The 21,923-nt window shown below is 46.2% G+C and overlaps 1 pseudogene; it reads left to right on the forward strand.

The window, feature by feature from the left end:
* The first annotated feature begins 382 nt into the window (after nt 1–382).
* LOC128347568 (zinc finger protein 729-like) overlaps nt 383–21,923 on the forward strand; it is a 28,834-nt pseudogene continuing 7,293 nt past the window's right edge.

Raw genomic sequence — 21,923 nt, forward strand, 5'->3', positions numbered from 1 at the left:
GAGGAGGATCTCCCCCTCTTTCACCACACTTTGACCACCACCCCAGTGTTGAAGAGGAAAACTGGGTTATGGGGCATTTGCTTGGGGTGAGTATCTGGTGTGTATGTGCCATCTATTCACCTCAGATTAGAACGAGGAGAAACTAGGCGACAGGCAGGAAATCAACAGGTAAAGTCCATCATCATGCTTCCATGGGGGAAAGCTGCATCTGTTGTGTTTCTAAATGTCACTTAGATGCTATAGAGTCTAAAACATGAACACTGATGCAGGAAAGGGGGGTGTCTTTCAATCTAGAGTCCCGTTATGGATTGAGAATTAAAACGCCTTTTATCGAATGGACGCGAAGTTTCCCTCCTCGGAAGCACAAGGCAAGAAGCCCCTCTTGGACTCCCGACTGAGATGCTGCCAGTTCAGAGTTAAGGGGAGAGAGACGTGGATCCTAGAGGGGCCAAAGGGATCCTGATTGGCATCAGTCTCTTCCTGGCCCGCCCCCTTCCCTGGGAAAGAGGAGGACTCCGGGATCGTCTGGGGAGACCCGCCGCGGTGTGTTTATTCGGAGGGGAGTTTTGGGCGGGGGGGGGAGGAGGGTGATAAAAAGGCCAAGGAATCAAGGGGGGAAGGAGTGGGTGGAACCCCCCCACCCGTGGAGAGCAAAGCCCAGAAATTGAGTGGGGTGAAATGGGGGGGGGCAGAAGGGGGAAAGAGAGACACTCCAGCCCCCCATTTCAGCTCATGGGGAGGTGGCCTGTGTGGGGCTGATGATCCCTCTGCAGTTCCTCCCCAGCCGAGACAAGCTTCTTCCCTGCTGTTTGCAAAAGGAGGAGGGTTGGAGGGGGCTGAAGGCAGTTGTCAACCTCCTTGCCAGAAATAGCTTTGCTGTGCCCTCATGCGAAGGAGAGAGACGGTGGTCCCTGGAGGAGGAGGAGGAGGAGGAAATGGGGGAAGCAGATCTGGCTGGAGCATTGGGAGGAAAGAGGGGTGGGGGTAGCTGGGGAAGAAGTTTGTTCTGGGCACCATTGGGGAGACAAACACCAAGTCAGCCTTTTCAGGGACTGTGACTTTCAAAGGAAGGAACCTCCTTCTTTTCTCTAGCTGCCCTTTGGATGTTTGGCTCCTTGCCTATAGGGGAAAGTCTCTGTCAGGAGCTCAGATAATCCCTTTTCAGCATGATTTGCCTTTGCTAAGCAGGTCTGCCCTGTTGGATTGGAGACTACGTGTGAGCGCTTTAATGTCTCCATCTTAGGGGATGGGACCCAACCCAAAGTGGTCGAGAACATCATCCAGACGGTTCTGGGTTCAATCCCTGGTATCTCAGTGCCTGCAACCTTGGAGATCTGCTCCCAGTCAGTGTAGACAATGCTGAGCTAGAAGGACCACTGATCTGACTCTGTATAAGGCAGCTTCCTAGCTAATCATATTATGAGGACTCCTGTTTTCATGATGCACAGTCTGCCATCAGCATAACTCCTGTGTTGGGGCTGCTGCCCTTGTCAGAGGCAGTCCTGGCAGCCCTGCACAAGAGCACCCTCACACAATAACACCAGGACTGCCTTTTACAAGTGCAGCAGTCCCAGCACATGAGATATGTCAGTGGAAGATGCTGCAGGACGTCTGCCATGGTTTGGGCCCAAAGCCATTGGCCGCAATGCTCACTCAATGAGTCAATAATCCTACTCAGTAGTTGCTCTATAAGGCTGCTAAATTACAGCACCACTTCCTCTATAAAACTGAGTCAGGATATGTCAGCTATTGTCAACATCTGACCCCCAGAGTAGTCTTAAAGAACTTAAGGTTAAATAACCTGTTTTTATTATCACAAACATGTTCTATACATAGTCTATATTTCTAGCAGTTCTCCAAGCCTTAAAAGCAACAAAGCTGGCATATCTACAGAATGTATTCTGGATGCTAATGTAACCGTGGGGCAGGTTAGAATGGACATTTCATGTACAAAAGGCTCCTCCTTCTTCTGAACTAGCAGCAATAGTATGGGAGAGAGGATTGAGATGACTTGTCCATTTTGGAATCCTTCCCGTTTTTCTGCTCACCAAAGTTTTACTTGCCAATGCTGAGCCTGGAGTCCCTGACAATTATTCATATGTTGGGGATTTGATCAGAGACTGGATGCCCCAATAATTTCAGGATCCTGATGTTTCAGGATGCTCCAATAATACGCATGGGTGGCTAATTAATCAAAGGTTTATAGCATATAAAGCTCAGGAGAACATGTCATATGTTGGGGACGTTTGGTTTTTTTTTTTTTTAAGGAAGAGGTTCAGTTCCTGGCAATTACATATTTAAAATCCTGCTACCCACCTAGGCCTTGCTTGTGCCATTCAACCTGCTGTACTGAAATGGGAGAAATGAAATTTCTCCTTGCTGTCGAGCGCAGTTCATTTGAACAGAAAGCCAAAGGGTTTTAGATGGGGATGCCTTAGACAAAAGTATTCCCCTTAATCAAAAGTGCCCCTGCAATATGCAGCAGCTGTGAAAAAGGCCAATTCCATGCTAGGGATCATTAGGAAGGGGATTGAAAATAAAACTGCTAATATTATAATGCCCTTTTACAAAACAATAGTGAAATGCCTCCACCATTTGAGGGTGTTGTAATTCAAGCACAGAACAAAGTTTTATCTCTGCAGAACTCGGTGGCTGCACCCATTACAGCAGTTCCTGTCCGTTGGTGAAAAAACTTTGGCCTTCTTGGAGGCTGCCTTTGGAGCACGGAATTGGAGATGGAAATGCAAGACTCAGGTGGCCCAGAGACCATCAAGGCTGGGAGCAGTAAGGAATTCTGGGAAAGGGCTCTACAGGAATTCCTGCATGAGGACACGCTCCCTTCAGATGTTCAGTGCCAACGCGTCAGGCAGTTCCGCTACCAGGAGGTTGAGGGCCCCCGACAGGCTTGCAGCCGATTCCACCATCTTTGCCATGAGTGGCTCAAACCAGACCAACGCACAAAAAACCAGATCATGGACCTTGTGATCCTAGAGCAGTTTCTGACCATCCTGCCCCCGGAGATGGAGAGCTGGGTGAGGGAATGTGGAGCAGAGACCAGTTCGCAGGCGGTGGCCCTGGCAGAAGGTTTCCTCCTGAGCCAGGCAGAGGCCAAGAAGCAGGTAGTGCAGCAGGTGAGAGAGCGGGTGGAAGGTCAAATGAGTTCTCTTCATATGTTCATTTATTTTAAAAATTGTTATCCCAGCTTTCTGTGAAAACTCAAGGTGTCACTAATACCAGAATGCAGTAAAGCTAATTAATGCTTAAGTCTGCTTACTTAAATACAGAGTAATATAAGCAAGGAGAAATGTCCTTAATGTACCCATATTTCTCTCAGCACCGTTGCAGGTGGCAGTATACTAACTCTTCTTCCACTCACCCAGCTCTGCCTTTGCCTTTTCTAAACCCTGCCTCCCCCTTCCCTGCCTGGGATTTCTGTTGATGTTTCAGGTGCAGGGGCGGCTCGCAAAAGCATCAACTGCTGATTCTGAGGCAGAGAAGGCTCTATCAGATGCCAGATGGAAGCTGCTTCATGGGGGGACCTCCCAGGAGGATCATGCAGATGCCGCCTCACTGGGTAAGGAATCATGGATCACACTTCTGCTGGACCTCCCTCCCTCCTCACTATTTCCAGCAGTCTCCTGCCACAGTCAGAGTGGGTGGGCCAGTTTCCCCACTCTGGCTAGGTGAAGTATAAAGTAGAATCCTTCCTCCCTGCCTCCCCTTGTTGTGCATTATTGTAAGGTGCAGGATAACCCTCTTTGCAGTATGGAAAGACTCTATATTTGGATGAGATGCCATTGCCATGAGTAGGTGATGCTTCAGTAAAAGGAATTGTACGTATCATATGCTTTGTCCCTTAAATCTATAACTCAGTGGGGAGTTAGAGTGGGAGTATCTTCCTTATGTGTTAAGATTTTTTTAAAGCCTGTCTTAAAAAAACACCTTCCCTACCAAAAAAAGAAGAAAGCACTAAAGCATTTTTACCACTGTCTGCTTTTCCAGTTTCTTTAATTTGGGTAACTGCTTAGTCAACTTTCAAAAATATATCTACTGTCGTTTTTAAAAAAGCAGAATTCCCTTTTATTTCAGATTTGCCATGCAGGTCCCAGATTGTGAATTCTTTCAAAGACACTATACCATCATCCAATACTTAATTTAAAAAATCATTATTATTATTATATAGGCTTCCCAAAGTTCTGTATGGCAGGGAGCTGATGTTTTCAACTGAACAACCTCCTTGTTCTGTGATACTCAGAACAGGATCCACCCATCCCACAATAATTGCTTCATTTTATTTTTTAAAATTATATGCAATCCTTCAACAGTGTTTCTAGAACAGGTTACAAAATGTTGTGCAGTTTTTATTATATTTAAATGTGAAGCAAAAGAAAGTAAAAATACAGTTCTATAAATAGATGTTATTGTGAAATACACTTTAAGTTTGCTTCCATATTTATGGTGTGTGTGTGTGTGTGTGTTTCATCTCTAATGGCACTGGCACATAATATGCACGTGTGCACACTGCATTGATATTGTCGCCCAGAGCAAGATATGTGGGTGAAGGGGCAAGCTAAACCTGGCGTAAAAGGGCTCCACAGCTTGTAGCTTTGAGGCTTGGCTGTTACCAAGGAATGAGGAGTGGGGCCGCCATTTGGGTCAGGACCACTTCTCTGCCTGGTGTAAAGATTTATAGCTGCTCTGCCCTTGCTCCCCCCTCCCCACTTTTTTATCACTGGAGCCCGAACCAGCTCCTGCTCACCCTTCTAGTCTCCCTTTGATATGCAACCAGGGCAGACCCGGCTTAGCTAAGGCTACAAGCCATGTTTGCTACCACAAGACCTGCTCTCTCCCTCAAGACCAGCTCTCTCCCTGTTTGTTTCTAGTCTACCCCGCACCAAGCTTGAGATCTCTTTAGAGTCCACAGTTGATGTTCAGGGCAGTGCTCAGAGGCACTCTTATCCCTAGACTTTGGGGCCACGCTGAGGGCCCCCAAATAATCTTTCGTCTGTCCTGGGTGGTGTGGTTTGTCCCCTCCACCACCTATGTGTTAAAATGATGCTTAACTTGCAGCGGGGGATGGGGGGGGGAACACACCTCCAAAGGCCTTTAGGTCCAAGCTCCAAAAGTACCTTCGTGCCCCTCTGGCAGTGGTCAGTCAGCCTGACCACTGAGCAGGGTTTTTAAGAGTAGTTGCCCTGCAGGCTTGATGGGAAGGGCAGCACGTGGGGAAGGAGACTGGGAAGTGACTTTTGCTCCTCTCCTCACAAAAGTGCTGTTTACTGCCAGAAATGTGTCCATGAGGGCTGCACAGTACAGACAAAGATGTCCCTGAGATGAATGCTCTTGCAGGGAAGAGACAGAAGCAATCATCACTTCTTGATCTTATTCCCCATGTGCTGCTCTGCCCTTTAAGCCTGCAGGTCAGTTATGCTGAAGACTCCCTGCTTTGACACAACTCTGATCCCATGGATGTGTCACTGCCTGTCATGTCATCCAGCAAGTTAAAAAATGTACATGTCCAAGTCCGCACCTCTATTTCTGCCCAGGAGTTACTGGAAGTGGGGTGGTCCTTTTCCTCCCTCTTGAAAGATTGATCTTGAAGATATTGGGATGAGCGATCTGGACAGTCATCTGTCAGGAACACAGGAGCAATTACATGCAGTGAGCAAGGAGTTGAATGAGAGGAACTCAAATGTCCCAACTGTAACCTTTTAGGGCTCTACAATAAATCATCCTCTGATTGCTTTTATCTTTCTTAGTTCATGGAACACCACTGGAGGGGTTGACAAGGTTATGGCTCCCGTGTGTTGATGGAGAAAGAGATTCTACACAAGCAGATCAGGTAGAAGATTGCCTTGGTGCCTAGAATAATGTTTCTTCTCTGGAATCTGCCCACTAGGAAGGCTGTGAGGGCTTGAATCCTACCAGAGGACCCTTAGCGGCTTAATCTTAATTCTCCCCAGAGATTTGCTTACATGGGCAGGCAAACTCTTTTCCTACCTGTGAGTCAGATATGTTCTTGTTGCAGGGTGCCGTGTCCTTTGAGGAGGTGGCTGTGCATTTCACGCAGGAGGAGTGGGCCCTTCTGGATGCAGACCAAAGAGCCCTTCACAGAGCAGTCATGGAGGAGAATAGGCAGAATGTGGCCTCTCTGGGTAAGGCTCCCTCTTTTTCCAGAAATTGCTGCTGCTTTCTTTTCCAGTTCGAGAATGTCCTTTTTTAGATGTGGTGACCAGAATTGTTCATAGTACTCCAAGTGTGGCCGCACCATAGTTTTGTATAAGGGCATTATAATATTCGCAGTTTTATTTTCAATCCCCTTACTATCCCTAGCATGGAATTGGCGTTTTTCACAGCTGCCGCACATTGAGTGGACACTTTCAACAAGCTGTCCAATACGACCCCAAGATCCTTCTCCTGGTCAGATGCCATCAATGCATTCTTGAAGTTGAGGTTTTTCGTCCCAGTGTACATCATTTTACACTTACCGACATTGAACCGTATTTTCCATTTTGTTGCCCACTCACCCAGTTTGGAGAGATCCTTTTGGAGCTCCTCACATTCCGTTTTGGATTTCACTACCCGAAAGAGTTTGGTATCATCTTCAAATTTGGCCACCTCGCTGCTTATCCCTACTTCTAGATGATTGATGAATAAATTAAAAAGCACCAGTCCCAGTACAGATCCCTGGGGGACCCCACTTCTGACTTCCCTCCATTGTGAAAACTCTCCATTTATCCCTACCCTCAGTTTCCTGTCCTTCAACCAGTTAGCAATGCACACCTGGACTTGTCCCCTTATCCTATGACAGCTAAGTTTTCTCAGGGTCTTTGATGAGGAACTTCGTCAAAAGCTTTTTGGAAGTCAAGGAGGTGGTTCCCACGATCAGTGGGAGCCACCTGGAGAGGGTTTGCGGGGATAGGAGGCTAAGCCCGCTCTCCCCGCAGACTAGCAGTCAGTCTGCTCCATGCGGCCGCAGCGGCCACCCACACAACTGCCAGCTCTCTCATTAAGCCAGCGGGGGCTTGGGAATTCGGGGGTCACATGGCCCCCAGAAGCTCCAGCATGCCCTGCGCAAGTGCCCTAGGTATGCAGAAGAGACCCCCGAGCCGGGAGGTGGCTTTTTGCCTCTCTTTCGGGGATCTCCTCATGAGTTGCTGTGGCGCAGAGCCGTGCCACGGCAACTCACGATCAGGAAATCTGCAACCGCAAACCCCGTTTAAGTGCTGGGCTACTTTAGCGGGTGACCCGCTTAAGAATCACTGGGCTCGCAGCCAAGCCCGGTGGTTCTGACAATGGAAGGAAATCGGACTAGCCTCTGCTAGCCCGATTTTCTCCCATTGTGTGAATAGCCTCAAGGTATGCTACGTCAACTCGATCACCTTGATCCACACACTTGTTGATACTCTCAAAGAACTCCAAAAGGTATGTGAGGCAAGATTGACCTTTTCAAAAGCCATGCTGGTTCTCTCCCAGCAGGGCCTGTTCTTCTGTGTGCGTTACAATTTTATCCTTGTGAATGTTTTCCATCAGTTTGCCTGGAACAGACGATAAACTAATTGGCCTGTAATTTTCCGGATCGCTCCTGGATCTGTTTTTGAAAATTGATTTCATTTGCTACTTTCCAGTCCTCCGGTACAGAGCCTGATTGCAGGGATAAGTTATATATTAAAGCAAGGAGGTCGGCAATTTCTCATTTGAGTTCTTTGAGGACTCTTGGATGGATGCTCTCCAGTTCTGGCGGTTTGCTAGTTTTCAGTTTTTCCAGACAGTTTAGAACATCATCTCTTGGTAGGAAGTGGAATATTTGTATACAACAATACAACAGGCCCTGCTGGGAGAGAACCAGCATGGCTTCTGCAAAGGGAAATCTTCCCTCACAAACCCTTTGGAATTTCTTTGAGAGTGTTAACAAGTGTGTGTATAAAGGTGATCCTGTTGACATAATTAAATCCCAATGTTTGCACTGGGAGGATGTGGAATATTTGGAGAAAGTGCTTCTCTTCCCTGGGTTTCAGCCCTGCTGATTTCTTCTCCCAGGCTGGTTTTCCTAATTGAATTACAAGTCCAGCTGGGAAAACAGCAGCTTCATTCTGGCAACGGACTCATGCTTCCTGATTTATGCCATACAGCATAATCGGCTGGTTTTGGGGATGGGACTCTCTGCCAGCTTATACCCATGTTTGGGACTAGCTCCTTTGGGTATCTCCTGGACATCCTTCAGACAAGCTAATACATAAACTGCGAAGGATGAGCTATAATGGGGGAAATGGGTAATTTGGTAGGTGGGATCCAAATCCTGAAGAAAAAGGTCAACCCTAAATGAGGAATGATTCACCATACAAAGCAGTAGAAGTTGAGTTGGGTGCTTCATTGAGCTGAATCTTGTCTGCACCGATTGGTAGCATCACTCCAGGGTCCCTTGCAGAAGACCTCTAAACCCAGCTGCAAAAGTCCTCGACTGGATGACTTGAGGATTCAGTCTGGGACTTTCTGTATCCAAATGCTGTATGTGCTTCCTCTGTGCTAATGGCTCTCTGTCCTTTTGACTTAACAGCCACCTAATGGCACAGTGGGGAAATGACTTGATTAGCAACCCAGATGTTGCTGGTTTGAATCCCCGTTGGTGTGTTTCCCAGACTATGAGAAAGACCTATATCGGGCCACAATGATATAGGAAGATGCTGAAAGGCATCATCCCTTCCTGTGTGGGAGATGGCAATGGTAAACCCCTCCTGTAGTCTACCAAAGACAACCACAGGGCTCTGTGGTCGCCAGGGATAGACACCGACTCAATAGCACACTTTAGCTTTACCTACTGAGTTATCTTTTGTAACCTGGCCTTCTTCCAAAGGGTTCTGAGTAACAAAGGCTGGCTTATACTAAAAGAAATTCTTTATACTTTGAAGCAACCTTGCTCAATACAGTTAGCTGAGACATACGAACTGTAAAAGGCAAAACATTAGATTTCACGACCGGGTGGGAAGCCAAACCCACATTTCCATTGTTCACCTCTCTACACCACATCGTTATTCATTTAATGGCAATCACTGATAATGGGTTTTATGATTTACTTCCCAGCTCTGAAGACCGTTTTGTCATTTGCAGCAGGAATCAGTTGTCTTTATTGCTTGGTTTGACACTTCTTTTCTCCCTGAAATCTATATGAGGCTACTTTCTCTAACTCTTCTAGCAGGTGATGGTTGGAAAAGCAAGTCTGAAGGAGAAGCATGCGGAACAAAAGTAGAAAGAGCGAGATGTACAAAGGAAGGACAACAGAGAAAAACAACAAAAGGAAACCAGGAAAGGAAGAATGAATCTATTCCTGGTCATGCTGGTGACTGCCAAGAAACACCAATCCCAGAAGAAATACAGAAGGGAAAGCAGAGGAAGCCCCACCCATGTGAGAAAACCATTGGTTATAAATCGTGGCTTAAATCTCATTGGAGAATGAAGAGAGGGGAGGAGCCCTTTAAGTGCTTGGATTGTAGAAAGAGCTTCAGTCAGAACTCACAACTCATTAGACATCAAAGAATTCACACTGGGGAGAAACCATTTAGATGCTTGGAGTGTGGAAAGAGCTTCAACCAGAGCTCACATCTGAGAGAACATAAAAAAATTCACACAGGAGAGAAACCATTTAGATGCTTGGAGTGTGGAAAGAGCTTCAATCAGGACTCAGCTCTCAGGAGACATCAAAGAATCCACACAGGAGAGAAACCATTTAGATGCTTGGAGTGTGGAAAGAGCTTCAATCAGAGTATAAATCTTAAGAAACACCAAGGAATTCACACAGGAGAGAAACCATTTAGATGCTTGGAGTGTGGAAAGAACTTCAACCAGAGCTCACATCTTAGAGAACATCAAAAAATTCACACAGGAGAGAAACCATTTAGCTGCTTGGACTGTGGAAAGAGCTTCAAACGGAACTCACAGCTTAGATTACATCAAATAAATCACACAGGAGAGAAACCGTTTAGATGCTTGGAGTGTGGAAAGAGCTTCAGTCGTAACTCACAGCTTAATGAACATCAAATAATTCACACTGGAGAGAAGCCATTTAAATGCTTGGAGTGTGGAAAGAGCTTCAATTTGAGTTCAGATCTTAAGCAGCATCTAAGAATTCATACAGGAGAGAACCCATTTAGATGCTTGGAGTGTGGAAAGAGCTTCAGTCGGAGCTCAAATCTTAAAGAACATAAAAAAATTCACACAGGAGAGAAACCATTTAGATGCTTGGAGTGTGGAAAGAGCTTCAGTCAGAGCTCTCGACTTAGAGAACATCAAAAAAATCACACTGGAGAGAAACCATATAAATGCTTGGAGTGTGGAAAGAGCTTCAGTTGGAGTTCACAACTTAAGCAGCATCTAAGAGTTCACACAGGAGAGAAACCGTTTAAATGCTTGGAGTGTGGAAATAGCTTCAGTCGGAGCTCAAGTCTTAAGAAACACCAAAGAATTCACACAGGAGAGAAACCATTTAGATGCTTGGAGTGTGGAAGGAGTTTCAATCAGAGATCACAACTTAGAGAACACGAAGGAAATCACACAGGAGAGAAACCATTTAGATGCTTGGAGTGTGGAAAGAGCTTCAGTAACAGCTCATGTCTTAAAAGACACCAAAGAATTCACACTGGGGAGAAACCATTTAAATGCTTGGTGTGTGGAAAGAGCTTTGGTCACAACACACAGCTTACTAACCATCAAATAAATCATACTGGGGAGAAACCATTTACATGTTTGGAGTGTGGAAAGAGCTTCATCCAGAACTCACATCTTAGAGAACATCAGAAAATTCACACAGGAGAGAAACCATTTAGCTGCTTGGAGTGTGGAAAGAGCTTCAATCGGAGCTCAACTCTTAGCACACACCAAAGGATTCACACAGGAGAGAAACCATTTAGATGCTCGGAGTGTGGAAAGAGCTTCAGTCAGAGCTCAAATCTTAGAAAACATCAAAGAATCCACACAGGATAGAAACTGTTTAGATGCTTGGAGTGTGGAAAGAGCCTCATTTGGTGTTCAGCTCTTAGGAGACGTCAAAGAATTCGCACAGAAGAGAAACCATTGAGATGCTTGGAGTGTGGAAAGAGCTTCGGTCAGAGCTCATATCTGAAGAGACACCAAATAATTCACAGGGTTGAAAAACCATTTAAATGTCAAAATGTGGAAAGAGCTTTCATTTCAGCTCAAATCATAGACAACAGTGCATAATTCATTCCTCAGACTCCATCACGGCTTTTAGAAAGCTTTTAAAGACTTGGCTTTTTACCCAGGCTTTTACATAATTGTTTTTACAGCGGCTTCTCTGTGTTTTTATCTGTTATCTGTTGTCTTGTTTTTATGCCTGTTTTATATGTTTTTAGCTTGATGTTTTTATTGCTTGATGTTTTTATTGCTTTTATTGTATGTTTTAATTTTTGTAAACCGCCTTGGGGTTTTCTTTTAACAAAAGGCGGTACAGAAATGTAAAAATAAATAAATAAATAAATAATTCACAAAGGAGCGATACCATAAAAATGTCTGATGTGTGGAAGGCGCTTCAGTCATAGCTCCAATCTCTCAAAACATATTCATGGTGTAGAAAGACCTTCCATCTCAATTCTCCTTCCAGAAGATGAGGCAGAGGAGAGTGGTGCAGAGACTCTCTAGCCACCACTCTCCTCTTCCCCACGTTAGAAAGAACCAGAGAGAGGACAGAGGAGCTGCTGTGGTTGGAGTGGTGGGCAGCACCTGTCCAGAGCACACTCCTGGGAAGTGGAGGAAAGGCAGGCTGGAGTGTGCCAGGGCAGGCATGAGGCGAGAGAGAGGAGGTGGGCACACTGAAGGGGTATGCCCATGGCAGTGCCCACTCTTCTGGTCCCTGCCCCTCCCTAGCTGGTTACTTCACACTCAAAGGTCTGCTCCCTAACTGAAGTATGTTGGTGCCACCATACAGTGAACACTTTCCTTGCTACTCAAGTCAGATTCTGTGAATGAGAAGCCGACTGGATGCCCCTGGATGGGAAATCCAAGGACTGGATCTCCCTGGTGCTGCACAGAGGCAGCTGCTGCCAGTGTAGCCATCCCTGCATAGTTCCTCACATTTCCATTGCCAGGCGGGCCTCTTCTATTGGAACAGGGTTCGCAGGACCAGCTGGGCAGGCTTGTGGGGATGTTGGGAAGGCACATGGGAAGACTACACCTCTCAGAAGCCCACCCCATTTCCCAGCCAGCCCCATGGGCCCCTGTGGTGAGGAACAGCCAGGGAATGACCCACACTAGAAACAGCTGCACCGAGAGAGTGCTGGAAATTGCTGGGAATGGAGGGTCCGAGGCACAGTCTGAGGCACACCATGGGGGAGGCCCAGAATGTCCACCACAAGGCATTGGTTAGTCTGAACTAGCACTGGGAGGAGTCTGGTGGTTTTTTAAACAAGAGATTTGCATGAGAAGGTTTGCTAAGGAAATTTTGTTAATGCAATAGAGGGTATCTCTTTTTATTGTTTATTTCTGTACTTCTACAAAATGTCTCAGTTTTATGGCATTTCTTTTTGCTTATCTTTGCCGGTGTATTCTGCAATTGGCAGCATGTATTGATAATGTGTTTTTCTTTTTTCGTCATAAGTGTTTTAAAACAGGCCCCATCCAGGTGCTGCTGCTGCTGCCATGAATGCCTCTCTCAAGGCCCCCCTCCCTCCCACCCTCTGCTAAAGCCCCCAAATGAGGGGTTCCCCTCCAGATGTGGTGGGATGGAGACTCCCGCCATCCCCAGCCACAGAGCTGCAAGAGTTGAGCCCCTTCCACATAAGGGGAGGGGGAGGTTTTGCATCCCGTGGCACCCATCAGGGGCTCAAGGGAGCAGAAGACATCTGTGGTTTTATCTAGACCTTGAAACTGGAGGTGTCGGGAAGGGTTGAAGCTCAAGATATTTCCTTGCCTGCCTGCCCTGCAAGGGCTTTGCTTCTGAGCTGCCTGCAGCCTTGTAGCAGTTCATTCCATAGCACAACACTCTCTGCTTTCCCCCCACCATGCTCTTTTCATATTCCATCTATATGGCTTTGGGATATGTTTTTATGAAAGATGGTTTATAAATAGGAGGCGCATGAATGGTCACCTTTGCTAAGCAGGGTCTGTCCTTGTTTGCATTTGGATGGGAGTCCTCATGTGAGCACTTAAATATTTCCCCCTTAGGGGAATGGACCACCCTCGGTGGTAGAACATCTGCATGCTTGCATGAAGAAGGTCCCAGGTTCAGTCTCTGACATCTCCATTTAGGACTGTGAGGAGCTCCTGCCTGTAACATTGGAGATGCGCTGCCAGCCAGTGTAGACAATGCTGATCTAGAAGGACCAATGGTCAGACTCAGTAGAAGGCAGCTTCCTAGGTAATCCTATAACGAGGTCTCCCACACTGTCTTCATGGGCCAACCCTTGGCTTAACCACTGTGCTCGGGGTACTGTCCTTGTTGAAGGCATTCCTGGCAGCCTTGCACAAGAGCACCCTCATACAATATCAGCAGGACCACCTTTTATGAATGCAGCAGACTCAGCACATGAGTTATTCCAGTGGAAGATGCTGCATGAGGTCAGCCGTGGTTTGGGACCAAGCCTAACCAAACAATTCAGTATTACTACTCAGGAGTTGCTCTAAAGGACTGCTAAACTACAGTAGAACCTCCGCTATTAAATTGAGTCAGGATATGTTGGCTGTTGTCAACATCTGACCCCATATTCTTAAAGAAATGGGAAACAGGCTCTTTAACCCTATCTTCAGAAAGGTGAAGGTAAAGTGTGCCCTCGAGTCGGGGTTGACCCCTGGAGACCACAGAGCCCTGTGGTTGTCTTTGGTAGAATACAGGAGAGGTTTCCCATTGCCTCCTCCCGCACAGTATGGGATGGTGCCTTTCAGCATCTTCCTATGTCGCTGTTTTCCGATATAGGTGTTTCCCATAGTCTGGGAAATATCCCAGAGGGGATTCAAACCAGCAACCTCTGGCTTGCTGGTCAAGCCATTTCCCTGCTGCGCCATTAAGTCGCTCCTATCATCATAAACATGTTCTATTTATAATTCATAATAATTTGAATGCTAATGGAACAGAGGGGCAGGTTAGAACTGACATTTCACATAAAAATGGCTCCTTCTCTTGAATTAGCAGCAATAGTATCGAAGAAGAGCCAGACCACTTGTACATTTTGGGATCCTTCATGGGTGGCTAATTCATTAAACATCTAGCATATAAAGTTCAGGAGACCATGTCATATGTTGCGGATGTGTAGAATGAATTTGTTTGAAAGGAAGAGGCTTTGTTTCCGACAATTCCATATTTAAAATTCTGCTCCCCACCTGGGGCTCACTCCTGCCGTCCAACTTGCTGCATTGAAATGGGAAGAATGAAATTTCTCCTTACTGTCGAGCAGCAGTTCTTATGAACAGAGAGCCAAAGGATTTGGATAGGGATTCTTTAGACAGAAGTGCCCCCTTAATGAAAGAATTTGCTGGAATATATTCATTATATTAACAACTTTTAAGGCCCAAAATGGCCAGGACAACACATTTGTTAATGTAAAACAGCAATGAGAAAAGTTTGTGGGTTTCATTTTGTTTCAAATAATAGGAAGCACTAAGCAAGCAAATGTTGTCAGTTGTGCAATACAAAGTAACCTTTTGTGGATCAATGCCATGTAAATCCCTTTATTTCTTTTCTTTGTCTCTGTATTTTGGAATTAGCTATCTGTACTTGGCTATTCATAATAAAGTGTGTAAAGTTACTTCATATTGAGGAGTTGAGGTTTGCTGCTGCTGCTGCTGCTTTACCTGCCTTGAGGAGGCCTCTCCAACATCTGCTAAAACCCCTTCCCTTTTGGCCAACTCCTGGCTTCACTTCTTAAATTCCTTCCTCCCAGCCATTCTGGACTTGTGCTTCAACTTCCTCAGACTAATCCTTGTCTCTCTCTTTTTTTTAAGACACTACATAAACATGAATATTGAAACTGATACATAATGACATCCATTAACCATCCTTCCAGATATGTAAATAATTAGATGGAGGAGAATGACTAAAATTATATTGATTTGTGAACAGAATAAAATTTGACCATAGCATGAAAAAAATTTAGAATTAGCTCGACCCGCTCGAAGATGAATAATATGGGTCAATTTTTAAGATATGGCAATATGCCACAGACTGATACCAAGATGTCAAAGACATGGTTTTATGCTTCCAGTATTGTGAAATGGATAATCTTGCCGCAGTTAACATGAAAACTATAAGATCCTTAGACAATAATGCCAAATTAGCTCCCGAAAATACATTTAATAGAGCCAACTCTGGTCTCATATCTAACCTCTGTTGTGTAATTTTACCCATTTCTAATTTTACCCATTTTACCCATTTCCTCTGTCCAAAAGCAGAAAATACTGGGACAAGACCACCATACATGGAAGTATGTCCCCCTATTTCCACAGCCATTCCACAAACACACCTCCCCACATTAATTTGCCTTCACTGTATCTCAAAAGGTTTTCAAGTAACCAAGTAGAAATTTTAGAAATGGAAAATTTTCCATTTCACATCTTTGATTTAAGACCTGTGTATAGTCAGAATGTGAAATAGATACATAGTACTCTCATTCATGCCAAATAGCATCCAAGATTTGTTTTCATATCAATCCTGCACATTGCTATTCAGATCATGCTAACCATTGAAGTTTCCATCGCCAGCCGTGAGAGATCATTCAGCAAGTTGAAACCCAACACCTGAAAACCCATCTTTTTGCCCAAGCTTTCTCAGCTTCCTAATACTTTTGAGTTTTAATCTCTGGTTTATTGTTAAATTGTTTTAAAGTTTTTGTATGTGTTCTTAACTGGTTTTATGTTATTGTCAACCTCCCAGAGACGAAAGTTTGGGGCGGTGTACAAATTTGATAAATAAAATAAATAAAGTTAAAACTAATACTTTCGTATTTGAGAGCCGCCATGGGTCAAATAGACCAATTTGCATCAGTGAAAGTAAGGAAGGTGCAGTTATAATTTTCATGTAGTGCCATAATTTGTTAATTAAAAGATTATGGAGCTTGAGTTGTATTTTTGAGCTGATATTATGGTAAGGTTATCAGAAAGATGGGAGTCAGATGTTTGGACAGGAGCGCAATTTCAGTGCTTGCCCTAGGGGGCGCAATTTGAATGAATCCTGGAGTAGGGTAGGGGGCAGGTTCAATCCAACGTCAGAGTCCAGCACTGGATTGAGTTAAAACATCGGAAGGGCGAGGAAGGGAAGCAGCCCCACTTCGACTCAATGCCAGCTCAGAGTTAAGGTGAGAGAGACCGGAATCCTAGAGAGGGCAAAAGGAACAAATCCTAGAGGGGGAAAGGATTTGGCCACACTCTCTTCCTGCCCCGCCCCCTTCCCTGGCAAAGTGGAGGACTAGTCCACCACCGGGGATGATGAGCCCCGCGGTGCGTTTGTGCGGAGGGGAGTCTCGGGGGAGGGAGGGAGGAGGTGAAAAAGGCCAAGGAATCCCGGGAGGGAGGAGTGGATGGGAGGAATTCCCCAGGGGGTGAGCAAAGCAGGGGAAGCGAGTGGGGGCAGAAGGGGGCAAGAGAGTCACCCCAGCAGCCCCCGCATTTCTGCTCACCGGATCAACCTGTGTGGGGCTGATGATCCCTCTGCACTTCCTCCCCAGCCAAGACAAGCTTCTTTCCTGCTCTTTGCAAAAGGAGGAGGGTTGGAGGAGAATGAAGCCAGTTTTCAACCTACTTGCCAAAAATAGCTTTGTGGGGCCCTAATGTGAAGGATGGGCCCTGAAGGAGGAGGAGGAAATGTGGGGGAGCAGATCTGGATGGAGTATTTGGGGAGGAAATAAGGTTGGGGGAGAGAAGGCTGCTGTGGGCACTGTGGGGGGTAGAAAGCCAGCCTTTTTGGAGAGGAGGCACTGCATTGGTCTGTGACTTGCAAATGAAGGAACCTCTTTCTATTCTGTAGGTGTCCTTTGGATGATTGGTTCCTTTCCTGAACGGGGCAGTCTGTGTCTGGAGCTTAAATAATCCCTTTTCCTTAGTAAAATACCTCCCTGACTTGGGGGTGTCCTACTTCAAACACAGAATAAAGTTTTTGCTTTCTAATACTCGGTGGCTTCATCCATTCGAGCAGGTCCTGCTGCAAGGACCAGTTTGTGGGAAAAACAATTTTGGCCTTCTTGGAGGCTGCCTTTGAAGCACAGAATTGGAGATGGAAATGCAAGACTCAGGTGGCCTAGAGACCATCCAGGCTGGGAGCAGTCAGGAATTCTGGAAAAGGGCTCTGCAGGAAATCCTGCACAAGGACACGCTCCCTTCAGATGTACAGCGCTGGCGCTTCAGGCAGTTCCGCTACCAGGAGGTTGAGGGGCCCCGACAGGCTTGCAGCCGACTCCACCACCTTTGCAGTCAGTGGCTCAAACCAGAGCAACACACAAAAAACCAGATCATGGACTTTGTGATCTTGGAGCAGTTTCTTACCATCCTGCCCCCGGAAATGGAGAGCTGGGTGAGAGAATGTGGAGCAGAGACCAGTTCGCAGGCAGTGGCCCTGGCAGAAGGTTTCCTCCTGAGCCAGGCAGAGGCCAAGAAGCAGGAGGAGCAGCAGGTGAGAGAGTCGGTGGGAGATGAAATGAGTTCTCTTCATCATATGTCCATTAATATTAAAAAATTGTTATTCCAGCTTTCTGTGAAAGCTCAAGGTGTCACTAATATCAGAAAGAAGTAAAACTAATTAATGGTTAAGTCTGCTTACTGAAATACAGAGTAATATAAGCAAGGAGAAATGTCCTTAATGTACCCATATTTCTCTCAGCGCCCTTGCAGAGGGAAGTCTCCTAACCCTCCTCCTTCCACTCACCCACCTTGGCCATTGGCTTTTCTCAACCCTGCCTCCCCATTCCCTGCCTGGGATTTCTGTTGATGTTTCAGGTGCAGGGTCGGCTCGCAAAAGCATCTACTGCTAAGTCTGAGGCAGAGAAGGCTCTATTAGATGCCAGATGGAAGCTGCTTCATGGGGGGACCTCCCAGGAGGATCATGCAGATGCCGCCTCACTGGGTAAGGAATCATGGATCTGCTGGGAGCGAGGAGGGGACGGGAGGCTCTCACTGTTTGACATCACAATTGTTACTTTTCTGGGGAATCCCCAAGTGGAGGGATGGGGTGGGATAAGCACCTTGGCCCACCGTACAGGGGAGGGCAGGGTGAGCTAATTTATTCCACTGTGAAAGATGGGGGCCCTTTCTCCTCGGACAAGGGATCAGTGCTAAAGTCTGGATGGGCAAAGAGCAGTCCCACACAATACCTCCCCACCCGGAAAAAGCATATCCAAGAGTGAAGCCTCCACTGAATAGCCCAGCAGGCTACAATCCTCCATTTGCTCTGTGCTTGGAACACTTGGAAGTTCTAAAAGCACTGGTGGAAAAGGCTCTATTTAAAAGAAGAGGCAGCCAGGCCTTTTGGAATATGTGCCTTTTCCATCTGGAGAGATCTTCCAGCCGCTTGTGAGTTTCTGCCCCCTCTGCTGCCTTTCGCTCCTGCTCTGGCCATCCCTCACACCAGCAAGAGAGTCATTTCTCCTTCTCTGGCAGTGGAAAGAGCTTCTTAAAAGGTGGGAGGCGCAGGCACCTTGATCAAAGCGTCAGGGCATATGTGTGCCTGTCGCTATTTCCAATAGTCTCCTGCTGCAGTCAGAGCGGGAGAGCCAGTTTCCCCACTCCGGCAGGGTGAAGGATAATGTAGAATCCTCCCTCCGTCCCTGCCTTGTTGTGCATTATTGTAAGGTGCAGGTAACCATCTTTAGAGGTTTGGAGGATGAGATTTCATTGCCATGAGTAGGTGACACTTCAGTACAAGGAATTGTACGTGTCATATACTTTTCCCCTTAAACTATAACTCAGTGGGAAGTTAGAGTGGGAGTATCTTCCTTATGTGTTCAGATTTTTTTGAAGCCTATAAAAAAAATTACCTTCCCTAACAAAAAAGAAACAGAAAGCATTAAAGCATTTTTGCCCCTGTCTACTTTTCCAGTTTCTTTAATTTGGGTAACTGCTTAGTCAACTTTCAAAAATATATATTCCGTCTTTTTTTTTTTTAAGCAAAATTCCCTTTTATTTCAGATTTGTCATGCAGGTCCCAGATAGTGTATTCTTTCTGATGCTCAGGACAGGACCCACCCATCCCACAACAGCTTCTTCATTTTCATTTTCATTTGAGCTCTCTCCCAGTTTATCTCTTGTCTATCCCGCAAAAAGCTTGAGATCTCTTTAGAGTCCACAGTTGATGTGCTGGGCAGTGCTCAGAGGTGCTCTTATCCCTGGACTTTGGGGCCAAGGCCCAGGGCCTCCACACCCACTGGGGCCCCCAAATAATCTGTAGTCTGTCCTGGGTGGTGTGGTTTGTCCCCTCCACCACCTATGTGTTAAAATTATGCTTAACTTGCAGTGGGGGTGGGGGGAGGGACACACCTCCAAAGGCCTTTAGGTCCAAGCTTCAAAATTACCTTTGTGCCCCTCTGGAAGTGGTCAATCAGCCTGACCACTGAGCAGGGTTTTTAAGAGTAGTTGCCCTGCAGGCTTGATGGGAAGGGCAGCACGTGGGGAAGGAGACTGGGAAGTGATTTTTGCTCCTCTCCTCACAAAAGTGCTGTTTACTGCCAGATCTGTGTCTGTGAGGGCTGCACAGTACAAAGATGTCCATGAGAGGAGCTCTCTTGCAAGGAAGGGACAGAAGCAATCATCACTTCCTGATCTCATTCCCCGTGTGCTGCTCTGCCCATTAAGCCTGCAGGTCAGTTATGCTGAAGACTTCCTGCTTTGACCCAACTCTGATCCCATGGATGTGTCACTGCCTGCCATGTTATCCAGCAAGTTAAAACATGTCCATGTCCAAGTCAGCACCTCTAGTTCTGCCCAGGAGTCATTGGAAGTGGGGGTGATCCTTTTCCTCCCTCTTGAAGGATTGATTTTGAAGATATTGGGATGAGCGATCTGCACAGTCATCTGTCAGGAACTCAGGAGCAATTTCATGCAGTGAGCAAGGAGTTGAGTGAGAGGAACTCAAATGTCCCAACTGTAACCTTTTAGGGCTCTACAGTAAATCATCCTCTGATTGCTTTTGTCTCTCTTAGTTTATGGAACACCACTGGAGGGGTCGACAAGGTTGTGGCTTCCGTGTATTGATGGAGAAAGAGATTCTACACAAGCAGATCAGGTAGAAGATGGCCTTGGTGCCTAGAATAATGTTTCTTCTCTGGAATCTGCCCACTAGGAAGGCTGTGAGGGCTTGAATCCTACTAGAGGACCCTTAGCGGCTTCATCTTAATTCTCCCCAGAGATTTGCTTACAGGGGTGGGCGTGGGGTTTGGGGGTTGAAGAGGACTGTTTGATTAGCTGTAAATAAAATACATTCTTGTTTCAGGGTGCCGTGTCCTTTGAGGAGGTGGCTGTGCATTTCACAGAGGAGGAGTGGGCTTTGCTGGATGCAGACCAAAGGGCCCTGCACAGAGAAGTCATGGAGGAGAATAGGCAGATTGTGGCCTCTCTGGGTAAGGCTCCCTCTTTTTCCAGGAATTGCTGCTGCTTCTTTCTTGATCAGGATCCAGCATTCCTTTTTTGTGTGTTATTATGGCTGGATTGTGGGGCCTCTCTGCTTGGTGGGGGAACACTTATCCAGTGGCCTGTTGTTGGAACCACATGAAACAGTGTTAGGCTTGGATATTGGGGGCTTCTTCCTGGTTTAGAACATAAGGACAGCCCTGCTGGATCAGGCCCAAGGCCCATCTAGTCCACCTTCCTGTTTCACACAGTGGCCCTCCAAATGATACTGGAAGTCTACAGGCAGGAGTTGAGGGCATGGCCTCTCTGCTGTTGTTACTCCCCTGCAACTGGTACTTAGAGGCATCCTGCCTTTGAGGCAGGAGGTGGACTATAGTCCTCTGATTAGTAGCCGTTGATAGACCTCACCTCCATGAAGTTATCCAAACCCCTCTTCAAGCCATCCAGGTTGTTGGCTGTCACCACATCTTGTGGCAGAGAATTCCACAAGGTAATAATGCCTTGGGTGAATAAGTACTTCCATTTGCTTGTCCTAAATTTCATGGCAATCAATTTCATGAGATGATCCATGGTTCTAGTGTTGTGTGAGGGAGAAGAATTTCTCTCTATCCACTTTTTCCACACCATGTATGATGTTATAGACCTCTATCAGGTCTCCCCGCAGTCGTCTTTTTTCTCAACTAAATAGCAACAGGTGTTGAAGCCTTGCCTCATAAGGAAGGTGCTCTAGGCCCCTGGTCATCTTGGTTGCCCTCTTCTGCACCTTTTCAAGTTCTACAATGTCCTTTTTTAGATGTGGTGACCAGAATTGTACGCAGTACTCCAAGTGTGGCCACATCATAGTTTTGTATAAGGGTATTCTAATATTAGCAGCTTTATTTTCAATCCCCTTCCTAATGATCCCTAGCCTGGAATTGGCCTTTTCTACAGCTGCCGCACATTGACTGGACACTTTCAACAAGATGTCCACCACAACCCCAAGATCTCTCCCCTGGTCAGTCACTGACAGCTTAGTTCCAGTCAACGTATACTTGAAGTTGGTTTTTTTTGTCCCAGTGTGCATCATTTTGCACTTGCCAACACTGGACCACATTTGCCAATTTTTGTTGCCCACTCACTCTATTAGTAGAGATCCTTTTGGAGCTCCTCACAATCTGTTTTGGATTTTAATACCCAAAAGAGTTTGTTATCATTTGCAAATTTGGTGACGTCGCTGCTCACCCCTGCTTTTAGATCATTTATGCATAAATTAAAAACACCAGGCCCAGTACAGATTCCTGGGGCACCCCACTTCTTACTTCCCTCCATTGTGAAAACTCTCCATTTATACCTACCCTCTGTTTCCTGTCCTTCAACCAGTTAGCAATCCA

Source organism: Hemicordylus capensis, chromosome 2, assembly GCF_027244095.1.
Source record: "Hemicordylus capensis ecotype Gifberg chromosome 2, rHemCap1.1.pri, whole genome shotgun sequence".
Taxonomy (NCBI): domain Eukaryota; kingdom Metazoa; phylum Chordata; class Lepidosauria; order Squamata; family Cordylidae; genus Hemicordylus; species Hemicordylus capensis.